We start from the raw sequence: 18,558 nt of genomic DNA on the forward strand, positions 1-18,558 counted from the left end.
GAGAATTCTAGTGAGACTTCTTTTTGGGCATTCCAAGCTAGACTCCCACATAAAGTTAAAGTTATTGTTGATGCACTAAGAACATTAATAGAAAAATTTTGGCATGACAATACAAGGGCTTCACCAAACCAAAGAGATGTTGTCAAAAGATGAATTGGACACAATTTTATGAAATGTTTCTTCAAATATTTTGTCAAATTAAAATCAGCCTAAGGTTTTCTAGATGACAAAACCATTAGAATGTTAAGATAAATCATACACGCACGACATGTTGTTGTAGGTTACATGTTGATTTTCTATGTATTATGATGTTTATCATTATATATGTTGTACTCTGCATACAAACAAAATATTGCAGAAATGTGGTCTACAATTACATCCTAAGTCACCAAGAGAATTTATTGCAAGTGTACTATGTAAATGAGATGATGGGTGCATTTATTATAAGACCATGTGTTTGAAAGGTTTTTGCCCTCAATGTGGTGGTTTGCAAAAGTTGAATAGATGCTTATATCTAGATAGGGGTATGTGCAAGATCATGGTCAACCAAACTGTGGCCTTAAGTGGCAATGAAAAACCAACAAATCAAGGTTATATCAACTTGACACATATTTTTAAAGTGGTTCTGGGCTTTATATCACAAAGTTGTAAGAAAATAATCTATAAGAAATTGAATGTGGTTTCTAAACTACTAGGCCTTATTTGGAGAAAAAATTATTTGATTGGTCAAATTTTTGGATTTTATCCAGTACTACAAAATTTTTAGAGCAAAAATAAAAAGTAGATGTATGTCTGATCACCTTAGTCAAAATCAAATGATAATATTTTTTAATATAATTATAGATATAAAAAGTAGACTGATGCCCAGATGTGACACTTTTTGGGGTATTTTTATTCCAAATAAATAATTAAATATATATTTTCTACTATGACTTTTCCAGAATAAGAAAAACTCTTATTTTTTACCACCTTAACTAATTGAAAATTTTATCACATTAATTTTATTTTTTTCCTTATACTAGGTGAAGTATATAATGTGACACAACTTTTGGATTTAAATAATGTTATACCATTTGAAAGTTATAGCTATTTTTCGATCATTATGTCAATCAACACTTTATAGTCATCTTCATTAAAAATTAACTAATAAATACTAATTGAACTTAGAATTTGACAACAATTATATCAATGGAATCCTAAGAGCATTATTAAAAAACCCTTTTCATTTGATTAGATGTAAATAATATTGTCAAATGGCTACATGAAGTCAAAATGTCAATGAAACCTTTCTCAAACACATTTTTTGAGTTGACAAATAGGTTTGGTAAATACCAAGCCTAATTGGGTACCTGCTTTCAAATTAGGTATCCGATACCAAATTGGATAACTGATATGAAATCAAGTACCCAAAAAGTGATAGCCAAAATTCTTTCAATCATTCATAGCCCAGACCAAATTTTTGAAATTTTTGAAGGAAACCACCCAAATTTGAGAGGGAAACCAAAATTTGGGAAGTGTGGGCATTATTATTAATTATTATTGTTACATATGATTATGATTATTATTATTAAATATAATATAGTAATAAATATGATCATTATTACAACTAAATATAATATAGTAATATTATATGATGATGATTATTATTATATTAAAATATATAGTATTATATTATTATTAAATATAATATTGTCATGAAATGAATCAAAAGGGGTCATAGGTTAACCTATGACCTATGACCCTTTCGATGCATTTGAAACAACCAAATGGGTCCCTAGGGGTCTTAGGGCCCCTAAGGACATATGTTGTCATGAAATGGATTGAAAGGGGTCATATGTTAACCTATGACCCCTTTTAAAGCATTTGAACAAACCAAATTGGTCCATAGGGGGTCTAGTGCCCTTAGGGATATATATTGTCATGAAATGTGTTAGAATGGGTCATAGGTTAACCTATGACCCCTTTCAATGCATTCAAAACAACCAAATAGGTCCCTAGGGGTCCTAGGGCTGCTAAGGACATATCTTGTCATGAAATGCATCAAAAGGAGTTATAGGTTTGATGTATTCAAACAAACCAAATGGGTCCCTAGGGTTCCTAGGCACCCCAATGACATATGTTGTCATGAAATACATTGAAAGGGGTCATAGGTTAACCTATGACCCCATTCAATGTATTCAAACCAACCAAATAGATCCCTAGGGGTCTTAGGGCCCCTAGGGACATATGTTGTCATGAAATGTATCGAAAAGGGTCATAGGCTAACCTATGACCCTTTTTGACACATTCAAACCAACCAAATGGGTCCCTAGGGGTCTTAGGGTCTTTAGAGACATATGTTTTCATGAAATGCATCGAAAGGGGTCATAGGTTAATCTATGACTAGGGGCCCTAGGGCCCCTAGGGACATATGTTATCATGAAACACATTGAAAGGGGTCATAGGTTATCATATGACCCCTTTTGACCCATTTGAAACAACCAAATAGGTCCTTAGGGGTCCTAGGGCCACTAGGGACATATGTTGTCATGAAATGTGTCGAACAGGGTCATAGGTTAACCTATGACCCCTTTTGATGCATTCAAACTAACCAAATAGGTCCCTAGGGGTTCTAGGGCCCCTAGGGATATTTGATGTCATGAAATGCATTGAAAGGGGCCATAGGTTAACCTATGACCCCTTTTGACGCATTAAGACCAACCAAATAGGTCCCTAGGGGTCCTAGGGCCCCTAAGGAAATATGTTGTCATGAAATGCATCAAAAGGTTTCATAGGTTAACCTTTGACCCCTGTCAATACATTCAAACCAACCAAATAGGTCCCTAGGGACATATGTTATCATGAAATGCATTGAAAGTGACCATAGGTTATCATATGACCCCTTTTGATGCATTCAAAATAACCAAATAGGTCCCTAAGGGTCCTAGGGCCCCTAGGGACATATGTGTATATGAGCAATGTTAGTATGCTAATAGAAACCAAATTTAAATAAAACTTCTCCAAACTAAACAAAATTCATAAACTTCAAGATAGACTAAGATGAGCTCTCAATTGAGAATGTGAGCCATTAATGGGCTCTCTCAATGAGAAGCTCTCTTGTTGAGTGGCTTTGTCTAAATAGATAGGATGTATGCTCAAGCTTATGCTTCAAAAAGGGCTTCAAATGGAGTTGGAATTTGGGTGTGAGTGTATGGTTTTGATGTAAAATGGCTTCTTAAAATGGCATTATGACTTTACTTCATGGATTGTGTTCTTTTGCAAAGGGGAAGGATCCAATTTATAGGCAAGAGGCTTGAGGGATTGAGGGCTAAGATGCAAGGATGGGGAAAAGCTCATGGAGGGCTTAGATTGCATGAGAGGAGAGCACATGGATTGTGCTTACTTACAGCCAATCAGGGAGTGACACATGTCACAAGGTGAGAGGATGGAGGAAAGGGAAGGATGAGTCAACAAAGGAGGCTCAAGGGATAAAATCTTCATAAAGACCCTCATAATGGCTTGTAAGAGCAATGAAAAGGCTTGGAAGAGTCATTTATGGCCTATTGGGCTTCATAAAGTTTTATGGTTGGGATATTTTGAGGGAGATGAGAGGAATTTTGAGTTGGGCTTGATTAGGAAGGTTTTAAGCTTGCTTAGGATTGTACAAATCATTAGAGGATGGATTATGATGGTTTAGGATTAGCTTAGGGATAGGCAAGTGGATGGCATTTAATGAGGGTGGGTGAAGGAGGAGATATTTGTTAACTTTGGCTTGGGTTAGTAAGTCTTAACCCATGTTTAGGGAATGTGACAAGGTTAGGAGGGGATTAGGATTAGGTTTAAAGACATCTTCTAGAAGAGTCTAGACTTTGGATGAGGATAAAGACTTTCTAGAATAGTCTAGAAGTTCCTAGGATGAGGATGAAGACTTTCTAGAAGAGTCTAGAACTTCTTACAATGAGGATGAAGACTTTCTAGAAGAGTCTAGAACTTCTTAGGATGAGGATAAATTAGATTTTTAGGAAATAAATAAAATTTTATTTATTTCAAGGGTTTGGGTTGAGGAGATATTTATAAACATGAGGATTAATATTTAATCTTAATTAAATATTTTGAGTTGGGATTAGGGGTAGGAAATGATGGGATTAGCCTTTAATCAAAATTAAAGAAGGATTAGAAGATTTTGAAAGAGGTTAGTGGTCTTAAGCAAATTGGCCAAGTTTTGGGCAAATTTTTTTTTTTAAATTTATTTTGGATCTTTTGGTCAATTTATTAATTAAATAATTAATAAATAAGGAAATAATGTTTAAATAAAATTTAAACATATTTGGGAGGGATTCCTTAATTAAATATTTTTAATTATGATAAAGGGGTTTAATGGCATAAAAATAAATTAATTAATTAATTAATTAATTAATTAATTAATGATGATGTCATCAGGATTTTTGTCAGAAAATAAAAATACATTATTTTCTAAAGGATTTAGGTGTCTACAATATGTTTTCAAGAAATGCATCAAAAGGGGTCACAAATTAACCTATGATCAATTTTGACGCATTCAAACCAAACAAATGGGTACCTAGGGGTCCTAGGGCCCTAGGGACATATGTTTTCATGGAATGCATTGAAAGGAGTCATAGGTTAACCTATGAACCCTTTCGACTCATTCGGACCAACCAAAGGGGTCCCTAGAGGTCCTAGGATCCCTAGGGACATATGTTGTCATGAAATGTGTCGAAAGTAGTTATAAGTTAACCTATGAAGCCTTTCGATGCATTCAAAAGAACCAAATAGGTCCCTAGGGGTCCTAGGGCCCCTAGGGACATATGTTGTCATGAAATGTGTCAAAAAGGGTCATAGGTTATCTTATGACCCCTTTTGACGCATTTGAAACAACCAATAGGTCCCTAGGGGTCTTAGGGCCTCTAGGGACATATGTTGTCATGAAATGTGTTGAAAGGGGTCATAGGTTAACCTATGATCCCTTTCAATGAATTTTAACCAACCAAATAGGTACCTAGGGGTCCTAGGAACCCTAGGGACATATATTTTCATGAAATGCATCAAAAACCCTTTTGATGTGTCAAAATGGGTCATAGGTTAACTTATGACCCCTTTCAACGCATTCAAAATTTTCATCCATGGCATTTTTGGATTTCTCAACTTTTGAACCATGGAATAAGTCATAGTCTGATGGATAGTGTGAAGAAGTTGTGCAAAGAGGGCTACAAGCTCAATAGGGAAAAAAGCTTCAATGATTCTCCCATGGTAAAAGAATTGAACAATTTGGTATTGGACGAACAAGTGGGCAGAATTCCTATGGAATCACAAAAGATTAGTGATGTTGATTTGGAAGAGATTTTCATGATTAGCAACCTACCAAAGGAAATTTCTTGGCCACAACAGCCCTACTATTTCAAGTACATTTTTGTTCCTCGTTTTAATAAATTTTTGGAGATTATGAGAAATGTGAGAGAACATAAAATAGCATTCTATTTATGCTTTTGGGTAAGATTGTGTATGATTTTTTTAGTGTGAAAAAATTTGGGATCATATTCAATGATCCATCATAAGGATAAGATAACTAATAATGTAGATCATTCTTAGCTCTCTTATGATGAGGATAGGTCATTAAGTATGATCTAAAAAGTTTTGATGAAAACACACACACACACACACACACACACACCTAGAAGCATAAATAGAATATTATAGATTGTAGAAATCAGGTATTGCATTCCTAGAAATCATTAGAGTTTCACATTTAAATTTCATAAGAGGACAAAAAATTTCAATCTATAGATGTTTTGTGATGTAGGAGCATCTTCGGTTTCCTTATAATACTTCACTTTTGTTCTTTCTATCAGTTGCTTTTGAGTTCCATTTATTTTTGAGCGCCAATTTTGTAGTTGTTGCCAAGTTCTTAGTGGGTACTAAGTGCTTAGTGGATGTTGAGCTCCCTAGTTGATGCCCAGTTCTTAGTTGCTGTTGAGTATTTTGTGGTTGCTAAGTGATCTTTGGATGTCAAGCTTGTGTGGTTGTTTACCATTCATTTAGATGTTGAGTGCCAGTATTGTGCAAAGTCTTCATTTGCCAAATGATTTACATCTAGTTTTAGTTTGGGCCCATCTTTGCTGCATTTAATAATTGTATAGGTAGTTATTGTGAGTTGACTTATGGTTCTTCAAGTATTTAATGTTAGGGTTATTTAGTTTTAGGATTCTAGGATGACTTGTGGCTTTTCTATATTTTAGAATCTTCTATAAGACATTTTTGCAAGTATTTAAGGGTATCTTGGGTAGAGTCTTAAATAATGGAGGAGAGATAATTTTGGTAGAGGAGGCTTGGGTGGAGCATCTTGGAGGTAAAAGTTTGTATTTGAGTCTAGAGATCTATTCTTCTTTGAAAGATGTATTCTTTTTTTTTAATGGTCGTAACCAAGAAGGCCATACTGTTGGGCATGTTGGATGTAAACTTCTTGATTTGAATATATGAAATATTGTCTCTATGGATCTAAATCTTGCTCCTATTGTTCATTTTCTTCTATGTGTTTTTTAGCTGGTTTCTAGATCACCTCTTTTTGGGGTACATCTGGATTAGTGGTACATCATTTGGTATCAGAGCTCATTTGTTCCTAAGTGTGAAAGCAGATCACCAAAGTCTGAGGTACTTTGTACTAGGACCTTGGTTGGTTGAAGTTTATCAAAGAAGGGTTTTGATTTTGAAAGTCCTAGCTAGTTGGCGATTTGGTGTAGGGTGGTAGATCTGTGGATTTGGATTGCACTTGTAGAGGACTTGCCATTCATTCTTTATTTGTAAAGATGGTTCAAGGAAGGAGAAATGTTGATCCAGAGTTGTTGGAAATGTTGAGGAAACTTGCAGCCAAAGTAGAAGCTATTGAGTAAGCACAAAATCATGGAAGACATCTTGATGAATATTACTCTTTTTGGGATAATTTACACAAAAGGATTGATGATCTAGAAAATCTTGATTTGAGTTGGCATCTAAGGATTAGAAAGAAGGTTTGTTGGCCAATTAAAGAGATTATGAAGAGAAGAGGATAGATTGTGGAAGTACATGATGATTTTGCTGAAATGGAGGAAGTATCTTTTGGTTTTCATGAGCAGATGGATAGATCTAACATAGAAATTGTAGAGAATCTTGTTGTGTACAATGAGATTGTTGAGGAGGAGAGTTTCACTTGTGTTGGTAAAGAATTGGATGTTATTATACAAAATGATGTTAATGTTGGAATGGATGTGATTGAGGACTTATCTTTTGCTATTAATCTGAAGTTATATGTTCATTCTATTATGAATGATGTTGATCTAGATGTTGGTTGTGGTGAGAAGATGGATTTACTTGCTATTAATATGGTTGAGGGTTTCAGAGGTGTTATTGATATGGATTTACATGATGTTTTTGTTGCTAATATGGATATAAACTTATATGTTTCTGCTAAGATGTTGAAGGATATGGAAGTAACTACTAATGTGGATTTTGATGATTTTGTTGTTTTACATGTTGCTGGAAGAATGAATATATATACTATTATGAGTATGGATTACATAGGGTTATTCTTTCATGTTGTTGATATGGATTCATTTACTATTGATTTCGTGGAGGATTCCTATATTATGGATTTATAGGCTTTTTCTATGATGGATCTAAGTTCATATGTTGTTGTTGATCTAGTTTTCATGTATGAGGATGATGTTATGGATGATGTTGATGATAAGTTGTAGAAGGAGCATTGTGATTTTCAGTTGGTTTTGTATGTTGATTGGTTGGATGAGATTCTAATTTTCTAATGGATGAAGCATAGATGGTTGATTTTCATATTTGATCTCTTTTCTTTGATGGAGTGGAAACCTTTTATGAAGATGAAGCAGAGTACATAATATTTTGGAAGCAAAATGTGGGACACATTTCTTTTCTATTTACCCTGGTAGTCTGATGTAGGAGCATCTTGGGTTTTCTTATAATCCTTCACTTTTTTTCTTTCTATTAGTTGTTGTTGAGTTCCAGTTATTGTCAAGCACTACTTTTGCAATTGTTGTTGAGTTCTTAGTGGATGTCAAGCTCCCTAGTTGATGCCAAGTTCTTAGTTGTTTTTGAGTATTCTTTGGTTGCCAAGTTTGTGTGTTTTCCAAGTGATCTTTGGTTGTTGAGTGATCTTTGGATGCCAAGCTCATGTGGTTGTTGAGTGTTCGTTTAGATGCCAAGTGCCAATATTGTGCAAAGTCTTTTTTTGCCAAGTGGTTTATGTTTGGTTTCAATTTGGGTCAAGCTTTGTTGCATTTAATATTGGTATAGGTAGTTATTGTGAGTCAACATATGTCTCTTCAAGTATTTAATGTTAGGGTTATTTAGTTTTAGCATTCTAAGCCGACTTGTGGCTTTTCTATGTTCTAGAATCTTCTATAAGCCATTTTGGCAAGTATTTAAGGGGATCTTGGGTAGAGTTTTAAACAATGGAGGAGAGATAATTTTGGTAGAGGAGTCTTGGGTGGAGCATCTTGGAGGCAAAAGTTCATATTTGAGTCTAGAGATATGTTCTTCTTTGAAAGATGTATTCTTCTTTGCAATGGTCATAACCTAGAAGGCCATACACTCAGGCATGTTGGATGTAAACTTCTTGACTCGAATGTATGAAATATTGTCTCTTTGGATCTAAATCTTGCTCCTATTGGTCATTTTTTGTTGTTTATTTTTTTTCTAGTTTCTTGATCACCTCATTTTGGGGTACATGCAGATTAGCACTACATCATTTTGAGAACCTAATTAATGGGTTTTAGTTTATATGTAGGGAAACCATGGAGGAATTTTGGCAACAAACTTGTAGAGAGACTGTTGGAGATAATAAGCTTGAACCAAGATGAGTCACTATCTGCCATGTTCAAGACCAAATATGATAGTTGGTCTGAGAGCTCACATAGATGCAAGTGGCCTGATTCTTCTCTTCCACGGTGATGAGGTCCCCGGGCTTCAAAAATTAAACATGCTCTCATGACACCCACTCATTATATATTTCTAATCAACCAAAACATTTAAATCTTCCACAACTCCAATGCAAATGGATACTAGATCCACCATTAAACCTCATTTGAAATCAATTTCTAATCCACTACTTTAGTCAGCCCAAATCAATCACCAATTACAAATAAAATCCTCGAACAATTAATACAGACATGAGATTTCCAATGTGCAATCTCATCTAGAACAATTCACAATGAAATTCTTATTCATCAAACTTGTCATCAATGCCCATATATAATTGTTAAAAAAATAAAGTGTCTGCAATGGTAAACAATTTTAAAATTCAACAATACAATTTTTTAAATTCAAAATGCTTTTCCTAAATATCAATTCTCTTTCGTCTACTAAATAATAATAGTTAAAATCATAATAATATAATATAATAATCATATATATATATATATATATATATAATATTTATAGGTCATAATAATAATAACAATAATAATCATAATAATAAATATTACTATACTATATTGAATAATAATAATAACAATAGTAAAAATCATAATAATAATAATAGTAATAATAATAATAATAATCATAATAATCATATATATTACTATATTATATTTAATAATAATAATATTCATAATAATAATTATATACAAATATTTTATTTAATAAAATACAAATATATAATAACATTTGTACAAATTTGTTCACGTTGTCCACACTTTCCAAATTTTGACTTCCCTCCAAAATTCGGGCATCCATTTCGGGTACTCGATATCATATCAGGTATCCAATTTGGGATTGGATACCCGATATGCAATTGGGTACCCGAAATGCCGACATGCTTTTTCCAAAATATTCTCTATCACTGCAGACTCGACAATCACATTTTTGGGAGCCATTTTCTTAGATTTGGAGAAAAAAAAATTCTTGCAGCCCATACGACCAATAAAGGTTCTATAATTTATGATTAGGTGTTTGATATTGTTTTTTGAATAGGAAGCAGTAGTCATCAAAAGGCCAAATATCAAAGGAAGGTATCAAATGAAGACATTGCAGCATATAGGGAAAGGAAGAAGGTAGAACACAAAAGGAAGAGACAAGGTATGTTAAATGTGAGTCAAGTTGATGATGTATTGATTGAAGGTGAAATCATAGAGTCAAATAATGAATATGTGCAATTGGGGAATGAAAATATACCAATTGATAATGATAACATTGGGATTTAAAATTTAGAGAATGAAAATTTGGAGAATGAAATTTTACCAGTTCATAATGTAAATTGCATGATTGACCGTGTCAAAAATGACAATGCATCTCCTAATTATAATTGACATGAAGGTTCTAGAACACCAAAATGGATAATTGAAATTGATGAAATGATTATTAAAAATTTGGAAGGGAAAGAATCATAAAGAACCATTCGGTTATGGGCTTCAAGACTATATAAGATATTTTTTCGACAACAAGACAGTGGTGGAAAAATGTCAACTTTTAATGCACTTATTAAAGATGCAAAAGATGAGAACTATGCTTTCCAAATTGAAGATTTTTGTCAATAAAAACTTGGAAATAAATGTCATTATTGTGAAGAATCTTTTCAGTGCTCTCAATAGGATTGGGAAAAATAGTAGGAAGAAGGATAAAAGAACTACTTGAAGGGTCATTACAACCTCTTTGGTAAGTCATCATTTGAGAGAGGGGAGATATATGAGACAAACTTGTATTGACTTGAACCTAAATAATACTACTTTGAGAAGATCATTGAGTAGACAAAAGACAATTGATGATCCTCTTCAAAATGAAACATGGGCTTTTGGTGGGAGACTTCCATATTTTGATAAGAAGCTATCTGATGATGTAAAGGAAGAAATTAAACAGTTTTGATACTCTAGCTCAAAAGTATCACCCAATGCTAATGACATGTTAAAGTTGAGAATTGACATTAAAGTCTGCATGCCACATCCTAAACATTATTTGGAGGTAAGCCAAACTATGTTGTTAAAAGAATTTAGAGAGAGTCATCCAAGATTGCATATATCACAAAGGGATTTTGAATCTTTGAAGCCATTTTATTATGTGCTACTTATAATTTGAAATACATGTTATTGCAAATATCATGTCAAGTTTTCTATGCAACATGAATTGTTACACTCCATCTATTCTACTTTGCATAGTAAAGAAATGTTGGAGAATTGTGGTGCTAGTGGGCTTCCAAAATCATCAAGAGACTTGCTAGATCAATTTTTATGTCATAGAGTTGATGTTTATTTCTTTTATAGAAATGTTTTCTTAAATAAGAAGTGTTCAAAATGTGGTGGCTTATGCAAGTTTGACACATGTTTCCATGAGGGGTGCAAATAGGATCTTGGGAAGCAAATAGTACAAAAATTAGTATATGAAATGGTGAAATACACATTGAAGAGTGGGGTTGAGGGCTCTAGATGTGAATTGGTTGCAAAAGAAATTAGTGTGGCTAGTTTTATTTTAGATTTTGAGACAAATCCTTTCTACAAGTATGCAAGACATAATCACAGGTCTCAGTGGGTGGATCAACAATGTAGAATGTGTAAGAAGACTTTGTCCATTGGCACTATTATATTAGTTGTTCACTTTGCTAAGAATTACACATTACAACATCAAAATGAGACATAATCTCAGTATTACAACTCCATTCAGATTACTATTTTTGTCCACATAACATATAGACATGCCCCTGATAGTGTGGAAGATAATTGGAAGATTAAGAAAGAGTACCATTTTTATATGAATGATGATAGATCTCACTCTCACAAGTTTGTCCAACATTATTTCAAGAATTATTTTGATTTCTTACATGAGCATGACATTGCTATGGATAGCCATATCATTTGGTTAGATAATTGCATAGGTCAATTCAAGAATGCTTGCATGTTTTATTGGTTGTGTAGCATGCACGTAGAGAGGGGGGTGCCTCATATTTGGAGTTTTTTCTATTGTGGCCATGGGAAAGGGGAACATGATGGAGTAGGGGCATGTGTGAAGAGATCTCTAGTTAAGGAGCAATTAAAGATTTCAGGAGCAGAGCTTCTTGATGCTCATAGCATTTTTGATTGGTGTAGTTCAACATTATCACATGTTATTTTGGTTGGTTAAGGAAGGGTCCATATATGATAGATCATATTGTGCTATAGTGAGAGACTCATCAAAAATGCATTCATTCTGGAGCTTTGATTCTAGTACATGGACCATTTGGACATGACAACTAGCTTTCTTTTGTCCTAGTTGTTTTAAGTGTGATTGATATCACTGTGAGTCAAGTGAGTGGGTGGACACATGGGCTCCACATTGTCTTATTCCATTTTCTATCATACCCTCTATCAGAAATGATGACATGGAAAGTTCACTTGAGCAGAGCCATCTATCAAATCTTCTTTAGCCAGGACATTGCTTTTCATTGGTTACACCATGAGGGAATGATGAGAAATCATATTATTGGTTAGCCCGTTGTGTAAGAGGTAAAAAAAAGCTTTCAAAATTGAGCATAGATGATGATGGATTCACATATCCTACTATTTTAGTGGTTGTTGCTAGAATATGGCTACAAACGTATATGCTTAGAAGGAAGGGAATTCCTACATTTGAAGACTATCAAAAGCACAAAACAATTCTCATATATTGACATCTTATTACAGCAAAAAATATGAAGTTGTTGAAGCATCAAGGAAGATCAAAAGTAGAAAAAAAGATTTACTATTACTAATTCTAATAATGAATCCCTATTGGAGACCCTAAAACAAAGAGAGGACCCTACTAGAACACTTGACTAGGTATATTTACTTCTTATGTTATTTTGTTCATAATGATTCGGTGAACCGATGATTATTTTGTTTAATAAAATAATTTACTAATATTTTTTATGATATTGGAAAGTAGGTACATCATGAAGAGTAGCCATGCATGAAGATAAAAAACTAAATAAGGAGTAGAATGAAGAAAATCTATTATATTTTTGACACTATGATTTTTTACACTACTTTTTTTTACACTAAAATTTTTGACACTACTATTTTTGGTAGTTGTGTATTGATGTAATAATGATGAAACACTTGAGATATTGTAAATGTAAACTTGTGGATTTAATGTAAGAAACAAAGATGATTTTACTTAATGCAATTTATGTGGAGGGACCTAAAAAATGATGATTTTAGTACATACTAACACCAAACTTGCACCATGCCCAATTTCAAAAACTTGAGAGAGGTAAAAAATAATGTTTTTACTTAATACTAACCCTAGTAACACACTTTTTCTAGCCATGGAGAGCCTCCATCATTCGTAGTCACCCCGTATCAAATAGTCTCCAAGGTGCTTTACATGCATTTTGAGGTCGATCTTTTGAGGGTCATAACTCAGAGCTCGTGAGGGCTATCGATGAAATGTTGAATTCTATAAGATGGTTATTCCAAGGCATAAAATATCCTATCTTATTTTTGAGAGATCACCTTCCATTTGGATTTGGCAGACCGATCTTGCTCAATGCCAAAACTCATAGTGTGCCTTAGTTCATAGGTGCATCACAACGTAACTTTGAAACCATTGATATTGGCATCAAATTTTTAGTACCATTAGCTCTAGATGGAGAGGTGAACCCTAGTGACACCCTTGTTCTAGCCATGGAGAGTCTCCATCATTCATGGCCACCCCATAGCAAAGAGTCTCCAAGGTGCTCTAAGTGCATTTCGAGGTTATTCTTCTAAGAGTTTTAACTTGAAGCTCATGAGGTCTATCAATGAAATGTTGAATGACACAACATAGTAATGATGAGGCCTAAAATAACCTATCTCATTTTCAAGAGATCACATTCCATTTAGATTTGGCACAACAATATCACTCGATGCCAAAACTCGCAGTGTGCCTCAGTTCATAGGTGCATCACAACGTAACTTTGAAATCACTGATCTTGGCATTGAATCATCAGCACCATTAGCTCTAGATGGGTAGGTGAACCCTTGTGACACCCTTTTTCTATCCATGAAGAGCCTCCATCATTCGTGGCCACCCCATATCGATGAGTCTCAAAGGTGAGCTAAGTGCATTTCGAGGTTGATCTTCCAAGGGTCATAACTTAGAGATCATATGAGCTATTGATGAAATGTTTAATGCTATAGGACAGTCATGCTAAGGCCTAAAATAACCTATCTCATTTTCAAGAGATCACATTTTGTTTGGATTCAACACAATGATCTCGCTTGATGCCAAAACTTGCAATGTGCCTCAGTTCATAGGTGCATCACAATGTAACTTTGAAACTACTAATCTTGGCATCAAATTGTCAGTTCCATTAACTCTGGATGGGTGGGTGAACCCTAGTGACACCCTTGTTTTGGCCATGGAGAGCCTCCATCGTTCACGGCCACCCTGTATCAAAGAGTCTCCAAGGTGCTCTAAGTGTATTTTGAGGTCGATCTTCTGAGGGTCATAACTTGGAGCACGTGAGGGATATCTATGAAAAATAAAATTCTATAGGGCAACCATTCTAAGGCCTAAAATAACCTAACTCATTTTTTAGTGATCACATTCCTTTTGGATTCAGAATAGCGATCTCACTCGATGCCAAAACTCACAGTGTGCCTTAGTTCATAGGTGCATCACATCATAGCTTTGAAACTGCTATTCTTGGCATTGAATCATCAGTACCATTAGGTCCTAATGGGTGATTGAACCCTAGTGACAATCTTCTCCTGGCCATGAAGAGCATCCATCATTTACGGCCATCCCATACCGAAGAATCTCCTAGGTGCTCTAAGTTTGTTTCGAGGTCGATCTTCAGAGGGTTGTAACATGAAGCTCATGGGGGCTATTGATGAAACATCAAATTCTACAAGATGGTCATCTTGATGCCTAAAATAACCTATCTCATTTTTGAGAGATCACATTCCATTTGGATTCAACAGAACAATCTCACTCGGTGCCAAAACTTTTAGTGTGCCTCAGTTCATACGTGCATCACAACGTAACTTTGAAATTGTTGATATTGGTGTCAAATTTTCAGCACCATTAGCTCTGGATAGTTAGATGAACCCTATTGACACCCTTTTTCTAGCTGTAGAGAGCCTCCATTGTTCATGGCCACACCATACCGAAGGGTCTCCAAGGTGCTCTAAGTACGTTTTGAGGTCGATCTTCCAAGGGTCATAACTCAAAGCTTCTGGGGGCCATTGATGAAATCTCAAATGCTATAGTATGGTCATGTCGAGGCCTACAATAACCTATCTCATTTTGAAGGTGCTCTAAGTGCATTTGGGCGAGTAATCCATAGTGACATCTTAAGGGATTGCAAAGATTATTTCAAATTAAACATTGCATCAAAGTTTGATAATAAGGGTCTTTAAAATGTTATTCACAAATTATTGCATTTGAATCAAATATGAAAAACATGATCAAAATGAATGATGTTCCATAAACATGAACAATACACATGATCCATGATAAATTGAATAATACTATACTAAATTAATATGTATATCATTATGCACATAAATTAAGAAAAATATATATCAAAATACATGTATCCACAGACAAATTACACAAATATATATCAAAGTTCATGTATCCATAGATAAATTATGCAAATATATATCAAAATACATAGATCAATATACAAAATGTGGTTGATCATGTCATCAAAATGTGTATAATATCAATGTTTCTATATACAATGTGGCATATGCCATCTCAAAATGTATCATGACACATCCTATGAAAACTATACTATCCTATGCTACTGGTGGATGATCAAAAAGTAGCCTCTTCACTACACTAGGTGGATCATATGCCTCCTACATAAACAAAAAAAGGAAAAACCAAAGTTAGACTACTAAATTTATATAATTCTATGTATCTAACATTGAATTACTTAAATGAATAATGATGTTTTTTAATGAAGATTTATAGTATTAAAATTTCATCATAAATACCTCTCTTGTCGACCTCCTATGTTGGTCAGGAGTCCTCTCATATCTCCTCGGCAATGCCTAAACCTCATTGATTGTGGCTTGTGTATGTTCTGAAAGTATGTTTGTCAGATGAATCTACAACTTAAACTATAACATTATAATTCATAGCATGCTAAATTTATAACATATAATCAATAATTCAAACTACAACTTACCTATGTCAACTCCTCCTCTAGATCTAATAGCTGCATTGGCAAAGATACAAAACTTTGGCATCCAACCTCCTATGCACTAGGTGTTTCTTATGATATACAAAATACTAGTTGTTAATATCATAGAAAACAGCTTTGAATTTATTAATGAGAATAAGGAAAATAAAAAATAAATGATACTTATACATATGATGGGGCTCTCACTGTGAAAGGAAATGCCAGAGGTCTACGACGTGAAATCTGCCTAGATTCATCACTAGTAGCCACGCCCTATACAATAAAGAATGTAATTAAATTTCATTACCACAAAAATTTTACAAGAATGCATCAATATTTAATCATTTTAAAAGCATCTATTTACCTTTCCCTTGTCAATGGGTTGTGCCTCATCCCCTATAGTCTGCCTCCCATTGACAGGTGATACCTGCAAGAGAAAGGAAAGACTAGAAACCATATATGCTCCAATATCAAATAGAAAAAACAATGAGAACACAACATAATATAGTGTAGATGTCTCAAGGACAAATGAAATAGTCAAGAGCATGACATTATCAACCTGTCTAAGCTCCTCCTTAGTTATCAACTAAACATTAATGAAGATCACATACATGTATAAGCTAGTATGGGTTAAAAATTAAAATTACTCTATTATAAAGATTAACTTTAAATCACATATGTTATAACAGAAAAATGTATATATGTATCAACACAGAAGGATTACATGCCTCTCCTCTCTCATGTTAGGGTGTGTAGCCTTTATATGTGCATGTGGTGTATCCTCCTTGAATACAAACTGATACTTAGAAAGATCACCTATGGGACCTAGACAAATATTCTTGCACATTATGCAAGTATGGGGCACACAAACATGTGATGAGCTCATTAATGATGAACTCACACCATCATCATCAACATGGGGAGGGAACACTAACCTAGCCTAGGATATCAATAGGCTACTCAATCTATGGATAGCTTGAATAGTCTAAGAGCTAGCCTTTGCAATGATACTAGGATATTGCACTGGAGGAGGGGGGAAGATATCAGTAGGGGGGACAAATGTGCCAGCTTTGTTCCACTAGGCAAAGGGTTTATCCTATGGAAATCCTCCTCCTACACCCATGTTGGGCCGCACGTTCCAATAGTTCACCTTGAGGCCCAACACAAATTTGGCATACAATTTTCTAATGAAATAAAATGACACCTCTAAATTGTTGTGTGGAGGGATGTCAAAAACCATCCACCAATGATCCCAAAAGTTTGCATGCATAGCCTCATTTGTGCACCATTTAATTGATAGTTTGGTTTTGTTCATTCTACTTGTTTACCATTTTTTGGGTCCACAAAAAGGCTAACCTCATCATATTCCAACCCATAATCAAACATGGCATGCATTTGGTCACACCAGTGAAGAGTAGTATTTTTTTCATTGGTAAGTGTTTCAATATTATCTACTATAGTGTTTAACATGGATAACATGGGAGCCAATGCAGGTATAGTGTTATATGTGGTTCACAAAACTCTCAATTTGGCAAGATTTTTAAATATCAAATCTTCAATTCGAGGAGGGTTTTGAGGGGGTAGGGGATCATTTGGTGGATGGTTTTGAGGGGGTACTAAATCATTTGGTGGAGGGTTATGAGGAACATTGTTTCCTACCTTAGTATCATCATTTGGGTCAGCCATACCTATTAATTTCAAAAACATAATTTCTATTAAAAACAACCTAAATTTCAACAATTTCTATTAAAAAAACCAAATTTTTAACAAATTCAATTAAAAATAACTAATTTATAATAATATTCATTCAAACCATTAAAAAAAAAAAACTTACCCTTATCGTATACTCATTCCAAAATCCAATACCCGAATGGAGGTCAACACTCAAGCCAAAAAAAAACAATGTAAAAAGTGCTCTCAGGTTTTTTTTTAAATCTATGTTACAAGTTTTGGGTATCTAATTTGATATCAGATACCTGATATAATATCGGGTATCCAATATGAAATCAAATACCTGATTACTGATTGAATACTCAAAAAGGCTCAGTCTTAACTTTTTAGCTTTGGTATCAAGATGGGTGGAAAAAAGTCAGAGTCAATTTTGAAATGCTTTTAGATGTTTTCAAACTCCATTTTTTTCACATCACCACTTTTTGGCACACCATGATCCTGCACATACCCATAGCACACATGAAATTGGTAAGACACTAGATTCTCTTTGAAAGTACAAGTTAGTTATATATGGTGTTAAAGATGAAAAATAATTAAAGAGGTTTGAACTAGTGAAAAGTGATGTATGTGTAGCTGATTTTATGTTTTTGTTCCAAGATAAGATAGTTTATGACTACGTAGGTCATACACATAGAGCTAGATGGTTAGATGAGAAATTCAAGTTATGTAAGGACACTTTTCCTTTGGGTATGATTATGTCAGTTGTT

The sequence above is a fragment of the Cupressus sempervirens genome, chromosome 8 (genome assembly GCF_028749045.1).
Source record: "Cupressus sempervirens isolate cs-2001-9-10 chromosome 8, ASM2874904v1, whole genome shotgun sequence".
In the NCBI taxonomy this organism is placed as follows: Eukaryota; Viridiplantae; Streptophyta; class Pinopsida; order Cupressales; family Cupressaceae; genus Cupressus; species Cupressus sempervirens.